At 44.2% G+C, this 8364-nt stretch overlaps 1 pseudogene; it reads right to left on the reverse strand.

The window, feature by feature from the left end:
- Positions 1-3322: 3322 nt before the first annotated feature.
- LOC148728598 (uncharacterized) lies at positions 3323-4438 on the reverse strand (annotated as a pseudogene).
- Between the last annotated feature and the right edge of the window lie 3926 nt (positions 4439-8364).

Below are 8364 nucleotides of genomic sequence, written 5' to 3' on the forward strand. Positions count from 1 at the left end.
TGGCTGGTTGTCTAACCGGCTGATTGAAAGATTGACTGAATCAGTAGTACTTGACTGGCTATCTGATTAGTTAAGTGACCTGCTGACCGATTGGTGTCTGAGTCGCTAATTGACTACAAACTGACTGGCTGACCTGCTGGTTGACTGACTAGATGACTGAACGGTTGAGTGACTCAGTAATACTTGACTGGCTCTCTGACTCTGTAGCTCACTTGCTGACCGACCGGTGATTGAGTGCCTACTTTAATGGTGACTGAGGCTTACCGGCTCGTTAAATGACTTGCTGACTAAATGGATGACTGAATGAGTAGTACTTGACTGGTTATCTGACTGGTTAACTGCCTTCCTGATCTACTGGTGAATCACTGGCTTATGGACTTGTGGCTGACTGACTGGTTGACTGACAGCTGATTGAGTTGTTGACGGACTCACTGTAGTTGAGTGGCTATCTGATTGCTTGACGAAACTGCGAACTTATTCGTTGACTAACTCACTGGTACTTTACTGACTATCTGACTGGTCAACTGACTGCCTGCCTGACTGGTGACTGAGTGGCTGATAGACTGCTGAGTGACTGGCTGGTTGACTAACTGGATAAATTACTGGTTAATCGACTTGTTGACCGACTGGTGACTGAGTGCCTAATTGACTGCTGACTAAGAGGCTCACTGGCTGGTTGATTTACCTGTCTTTGACTGCATATCTGAATGGTTAACTGACTAGCTGACTGACTGGTCACTGAGTGGCTAATCGGCTGGTGACTGACTGACTGGTTGACTGATTGGCTGACTGAGTGGTTGACTGACTCATTGGTACTTGACTGGATATATGACTGGTTGACTGACTAGCCGACTAGATGGTTGACTGACTTACTGGTAATTGACAGGTTATCTGACTAGTTAACAGACTTGCTAACCGACTGGTGACTGAGTGACTAATTGACTGCTGACTAAGAGGCTCACTGGCTGGTTGATTTACCTGTCTTTGACTGCATATCTGAATGGTTAACTGACTAGCTGACTGACTGGTCACTGAGTGGCTTATCGGCTGGCGACTGACTGACTGGTTGACTGATTGGCTGACTGAGTGGTTGACTGACTCATTGGTACCTGACTGGGTATATGACTGGTTGACTGACTGTGAGTGATTTACGACTGATTAGCTGACTGATCGAGTGACTGCCTTGCCGACCAAAATCGTCCTCTTTCAAGTCCACAATGCAGATCAATTTTAAGGCAGAACTTTTTTGAAACCTAGAGGTGTTCGAATACACAAAGAAAAACAGACGCCCTCCGCTAGATTACGGAATGCAAGTAAGTAAGTCAACTTCATTTAAGATTCGTGTAACTTTATCATTGTGTTGCTAATTAGGGACACCGAAACATAAATAACAAAATAAGACTACTATTACATACTATAAGTGAAAGAAATAAAGGGTTGTGTTTATATTCACAATGTTAAGAATTGTAGCAATATAGTTTAGGAATGACCTGTGAATGAATAATGATAATTAATGAATGATTATAGTTTAAGAATCACATAGAAAATAGCCAGTTGGACATTTCTCATGCAAAAAAGCCTTGTAGGTCCATATTCTTCATTTGTCTTTTAAAACTGTTCGAGTCACATTGCGTCCGTACATTTCCCGGTAATTTGCACCATAAATAAGGCCTTAGATGTCCAATAGAATGCTCTTCATCGGTTACTGTATTATATCTCGGTATAAGAAAGTCTGGTGTACGTAAATTGTAATTAGTTTCCATTTTTTGGAATAGTCTAGAGAGGTACTTTGTAGGTTGAACATTCACACCATCAGGTCTTGCAGTCTTTTAATACGTTATGTAGGTGTTGTTGTTGTTCGTCTATTCGGTTACGAGTATGACCATGTCAGACGACAACTAAGAAACATTTAGCGGTGTGTCCGCAGATGGCTGATAAGACCGATGCGGGAATAGAAGCCCCTGCCACAGGTCTGGCACCAGAGAGTTGGAGGCGAATTGGTAGGATTTTCGGCTAGAGTCTTTCTTGCCCAGCGTTTATCTTTGGCACCGTTGGATCGTTGATCTTCGGAGTCGAGGGTGCCCTTGTGAATCATGCTACGCCAGGCTGGTCTGTCAGATGCTGCGTTTTCCCATATGGTGATGTCGATGTTGAAGTCCTCGAGGTAAGCTTTCAGGGAGTCTTTGAAGCACTTGCGCTGTCCTCCTACCTTCCTTGCCCCTTGACTAAGCTCGCCGTACAGCAGCTGCTTGGGTATACTGGAGTCTGACATTCGGACGTCATGACCTGCCCAGCGTGTCTGTGCCTTACGCATGGTGGTTATGATACTGGGTAGCTGTGCCCTCTCCAGCACCTCGGTGTCCGGGATCTTGTCCTGCCAGCGGATTTTCAGGATGCAAAGTAGACACCGGAGGTGGAACTGATGGAGTTTTTTCTCATGTCTCCTGTAGATAGTCCAGGTTTTTACAGCCATAGAGGAGAGTGGTCAACACAACTGCTCTGCAGACTTTGAGTTTAGTGCGGTGTGAGATTCCTTGTTGTTCCCAGACTGACTTCTCTAGTCTTCCAAATGCGATGCTGGCTTTAGCAATGCGGTTGATGACTTCGGCATCAATTTTGGCGGAGCGTGAGTGTGCTGCTAAGGTATGTGAAGTTCTCTACGGCCTGGAGTCTCTCCCCTTTCACAGTAATGTTAGGTTCTTGGTATGGATTTCCTAGGGCGGGCTGATACATCACTTCTGTCTTTTTGGTGCTGATGGTGAGACCGAAGTTTTCGCAAGCAGTTGAGAATCTGTACATCTCCAGGTGCATCTCTTGCTCAGTGCTGGCATTCAACGTATAGTCATCAGCAAAGAGGAGATCTCTGATCACAGTATCTTCGACTTTGGTGACTGCCTTTAGACGCCGGGGATTGAACAGTTTCCCATCACACCTGTACCTAATAGGGATGTCAGGGGAAGCCTCACTGAAGGCATCAATCAGCATCGCCGAGAACGTCAGGCTGAACAACATGGGGGCAAGGACGCAGTCTTGTTTTACTCCATTGGTCACCGGAAATAGGTTGGAGGCGTTTCCATCATCGAGCACTCGGGCCATCATCCCGTCATGAAACTGCGTGACGATCTTCACGAACCTGTCCGGGCAACCAAACTTGGAAATGATATTCCACAGTTCCGCTCTGCTCACGGTATCGAATGCTTTTGTAAGGTCTACGAATGCCATGTGGAGGTCTTGATGTTGCTCCATGCTCTTTTCCTGCAGCTGGCGAGCGGAAAAGACGATATCAATGGTGCCTCGACCTGCGCGGAATCCGCATTGACCTTTAGGGAGGTGGCCCTGCTCGAGGTGCTTCAAAAGACGATTCAGGAGAGAGCAGGCAAGGATCTTCCCGGCCATTGCAAGGAGAGATATTCCTGTATGACTGTCGCTTGTTGCCTTTTCTCTTGTATCTGTGGACGATTGTAGCATCTTTGAGTTGTTCAGGGGGGGTCTCATTGTCCCAGAAAGACTTGAACAGCTCTGCTAACTTTGTTAGAGGAGCGGGGCCACCTGACTTGAACACTTCGGCGGGAATGGTGTGGTAAAGCACCTGGGGCTTTACCACACGACATTTGCTTGATTGCCTTGGCAATCTCCTCCTCAGAGGGGGAATGTCGAGCTCTGGGTTGAGAGCCACCTGGGGAAGGCATTGAATCGCTGCGTCGTTGATGGACGACGGTCGGTTCAGCACACCATCGAAGTGTTCTGCTCATCTTTCTATTATCTCGTTCTTGTCTGTGATCAATTTCGTTCCATCCACGCTAAGCATGGGTGAGCTGCCAGATGTTAGTGGGCCACATGTGATCTTGAAAGAGTCAAAGAAGCGCTTCCTATCGTGTCTGTCAGCGTAGCCTTGGATCTCGTCGGCCTTGTTGCTGAGCCAGGTATCGTGCATGATGCGCAACTTTCTTTGCACTTCTCCGCGCTTGCTGACGTAGGCATCTTTCTTTGATTCGGAAGAGGGATCACATCGGTGGGCTCGGTGGAGTTGACGCTCTTCTTTCAGCAGGCTCAGGATTTTTAAATCATTCTCATTAAACCAGTCTTTATGGTTTCTGGTTCCCAGGCCGAGCACCTGGAGGGTAGCGGAGTAAATTGTCCTCTTCAAAGAATCCCAGTCGTTGCTGGGAACCTCTTTCACCTGACTTTCAAGGGTGGTAGCGAGCTCTTGTTGTACAGATGGGAATTGCAGCTTGTTGGTGTTAAGTCGTCTCGCGACTTTCTGTCCCTGGGGTCTTCGCATGGGCTGAATAAGCAGCTTTGTCTTGGAGATAATGAGGCGATGGTCTGTCCAACAGTCCGCATCGCACATTGCCTTTGTCACTCGCACGTCCTGCCTGTCCTTAGTCCTGACAATTATATAGTCAACGAGATGCCGGTGCCTGGAGCGATGGTGCATCCGCGATGTCATGTTGCGGGTCGGGAGACGGAATATGGTGTTGGTAATGGCCAAGCCATGTGTGGCACAGGTCTTAAGCAGAAGAAGGCTGTTGCAAAACCGTGTTTTCACCGCGAGTTGAGCAAGACTTGATAGATTTGAGTGTTTGGCCAAATTTTGTGGGAAACATCGGGTATCGAGTAAATTTTAGTGTTTTCTTACAGATTTCAACACATTCTATTAAAAAAAATTGATCTTTGGCTTGTCTAGAGAAATTTGTTTTTAAAACCGCGTTTTCAGGACGAGTTAAGCAAGACTAGACCAAATTCTCTCTCAGCCCAAATTTCGCAGGAAACTTCGGGTATTATGAAAAGTTTAGTGTTTTCTTACAGATTTCAACGCAATGTACTAAAAAATATTGGTTTTAGCTTGTTTGTAGATACTCAGTGTAAAACCGTGTTTTTAGCGCGAGTTGAGCAAGACTTGAAGCAATTCAATCTCAGGCAAAATTTCGTAGGAAAGATTGGATATAAAGCAAAATTTAGTGTTTTCTTACAGATCTCAAGACATTCTATTAAAAAAAATTGGTTTTGGCTTGTTTCGAGATACTATTTGCAAAAGCGTATTTTAAGCACGAGTTGAGCATTTCTCTCTTGCCAAATTTCGCAAGATTTTCGGGTATTAAGTAAGTTTTACTGTTTCTTTCAGATTTCAACGCAATCTTTTTTAAGCACGAGTTGAGCATTTTTCTCTTTCCAAATTTCGCAAGATGTTTCGGATATTAAGCAATTTTTACTATTTCTTATAGATTTCAACGCAATCTATTAAAAAAGGTTGCTTTGGGCCTGTTTGTAGATACTTGTTGTAAAACCGTGTTTCTATCGAGAGTTAAGCAAGACTTGACGCATTTCAGTCTCTGGCCAATGTTCGTAGGAAACAACGGATATCAAGCAAATTTTAGTGTTTTCTTACAGATTTCAACACATTCTATTAAAAAAATTTGGTTTTAGCTTGTTTCCAGATTCGTTTTTCAAAAGCGTGTTTCAAGCGCGAGTCGAGCAAGACTTGACGCATTTGGCCAAATCTCGTAGGAACCATCGGATATCAAGCCAATTTTACAGTTACCTTACAGATTTCAACCCTTTCTATTAAAAAAATTGGTTTTCGCTTGTTGTCAGATACTTTTTTTCAAAACCATGTTTTTAGCACGAGTTCAGAAAGACTCTGAATAAACTTCGCATGAAGCATTGGTCATGAAGTGAGTTTTAGTGTTCTCTTTCAAATTTCAACGCAATCTATTAAAGAAAATTCCCTGTGGCCTGTTTGGAGATACTTGTTGCAAAGCCGTGTTTTTACCGCGAGTTGAGCAATACTTGATTCATTTCAGTCTCTGGCCAAATTTCGTAGGAAAGAACGGATATCAAGCAAATTTGAGTGTTTTTTTTTACAGAGTTCAACAAATTCTACAAAAAATATTGGTGTTCGCTTGTTTCCAGATACTTTTTTTCAAAACCGTGTTATTAGCACGAGTTCAGCAAGACTTGACCAAATTCTCTCTCTGAAAAAAAATTTGCGAGAAACATTGGTCATAAAGTAAGTTTTAGTGTTTTCTTACAAATTTCAACGAAATCTATTAAAGAAAATTGCTTTTGCCTTGTTTGGAGATACTTGTTGTAAAACCGTGTTTTCAGCACGAGTTAAGGAAGACTTGATACATTTCAGTCTTTGGCCAAAGTTTGTAGGAAACATCGGGTGTGGAGGAAATTTTAGTGTTTTCTTACAGATTTCAACACATTCTATTCCAAAGAATTGGTTTTGGCTTGTCTAGAGATATTCTTTTAAAAAACCATGTTTTCAGCACGAGTTAAGCAAGACGACCCAATTCTCTTTCTGCCCTAATTTCGCAGGAAACTTCGGGTATTAAGCAAATTTTAGTGTTTTCTTACAGATTTCAAGGCAAACTATTAAAAAAAGATTGGTTTTAGCTTGTTTGCAGATACTCAGTGTAAAACCGTGTTTTTAGCGCGAATTGAGAAAGAGTTGACGCAATTCAATATCTGGCCTTATTTTGTAGGAAACATCGGATATCAAGCAAATTTTAGTGTTTTCTTACACATTTCAACACATTCTATTAAAAAAATTGCTTTTGGCCGCTTTCCAGTTACTTTGTTGGAAACCGCTTTTTTAGCACGAGTTGAGCAAGACTCGACGTAATTCTCTCTCTGACCAAATTTGGCAGGAAATATTGGTCATCAAGTAAGGTTTAGTGTTTTCTTACAGATTTCAACGCAAGCTATTAAAAAAGCTGGTTTTGGCTTGTTTCCAGATAGTTTTTGGGAGCGCGCGTTAAGCAAGACTTGACAAATTTCAGTCTTTGGCCAAATTTTGTAGGAAACAGAAGGTATCAAGCAAACTTTAGAGTTTTCTGGACTGACGCAGTGGTTAAGCTAACTGACTTCTTCACCGATCAGTGACTAAGTGGCTTATTGACTGGTAACTGAGTGGCTGACTGGCTGACTGGCTGACTGGCTGACTAGCTGACTGAATGGTTGCCTAACTCAGTGGTACTTGACTGCCTATCTGACTGGTTACCTGAATTGCTAAGTGACCGGTGACTTCGTAGCTCATTGCCTGCTGACTGACTGGCTGACAAGCCTGGTTCACTGACTAGCTGATTGAATGGCTGACTGGCCCAGTTGTATTTGACTGCCTATCTCCTTGGTTGTCTGACCGGCTGACTGAAAGGTTGACTTCCCCAGTGGTACTTGTTAACGGACTTGCTGACCGACTTGTGACTGAGTGGCTAATTGACTGCTGACTGAGGGGCTTATTGACTGGTGACTGACTGGATGATTGGCTGGTTGGCTGAGTAGCTGACTGAGTGGTTGACTAACTCAATGGTACTAGACCGGCTCTCTCACTGGTTAAGTAAATTGCTGACTGCCTGGTCACTGACTTGCTCATTGGCTGCTGACTGACTGGCTGACTGCATGGTTCACTCACTGGCTGACTGAGAGGGTGACTGACGTAATGGTACTTGACTGGGAATTTGACTGGTTAACTGACTGGCTGACCGAGTGGAGACTGAGTGGCCAGTTGACTGCTGACGTAGAAGCTGACTGCTTGGTTGACTGACTCGCTCACTGAACATTTGAATGAATCAAAGGAACTTGACTGGCTCTATGATCAGTTTACCCTTTTGCTCACCGACTGGTGACTGAGTGGCTAATTGACTGCCAACTGACTGTATGACTGGCTGGTTAATTGATTGGATGACTGAATGGATGACTAACCCAGTGGTGCTTGACTTGATATCTGATTGTTTAAATGACTTGCTAACCGACAGGTGACTGATACGCTAATTGACCGGTGACTGACTGGCTGGCTGGCTGGTTGTCTGACTCGCTGATCTAAAGTTTGACTGAACTAGTAGTAGTTGACTGGCTATCTGATTAGTTAAGTGACCTGCTGACCGACTCTCGTCTGAGTCGCCAATTGACTGAGGACTGACTGGCTGACCTGCTGGTTGACTGACTGGATGACTGAGTGGTAGAGTGACTCAGTAATAATTGACTGGCTCTCTGACTCGGTAGCTTACTTGATGACAGGCCGGTGATTTAGTGCCTAATTGGTGACTGGGAGGCTTACTGGCTCGTTAAGTGAGTCGCTGCCTAAGTGGCTGACTCAATGAGTAGTAGTTGACTGGTTATCTGACTGGTGAACTGCCTTCCTCACCTACTGGTGAATCAGTGGGGTATTGACTGGTGACTGACTGACTGGTTGACCGACTGGCTGACTAACTGTTTGACTGACTCACTGGTAGTTGAGTGGCTATCTGCTTTGTTGACTAAACAGCTCACTTATTCGTTGACTTACTCAGTGGAACTTGACTGGCTATCTGACTGGTCAACTGACTTGCTGCCCGATCGGTGACTTAGTGGCTTATA

This window comes from Stylophora pistillata, chromosome 6 (genome assembly GCF_964205215.1).
Source record: "Stylophora pistillata chromosome 6, jaStyPist1.2, whole genome shotgun sequence".
Lineage (NCBI taxonomy): Eukaryota > Metazoa > Cnidaria > Anthozoa > Scleractinia > Pocilloporidae > Stylophora > Stylophora pistillata.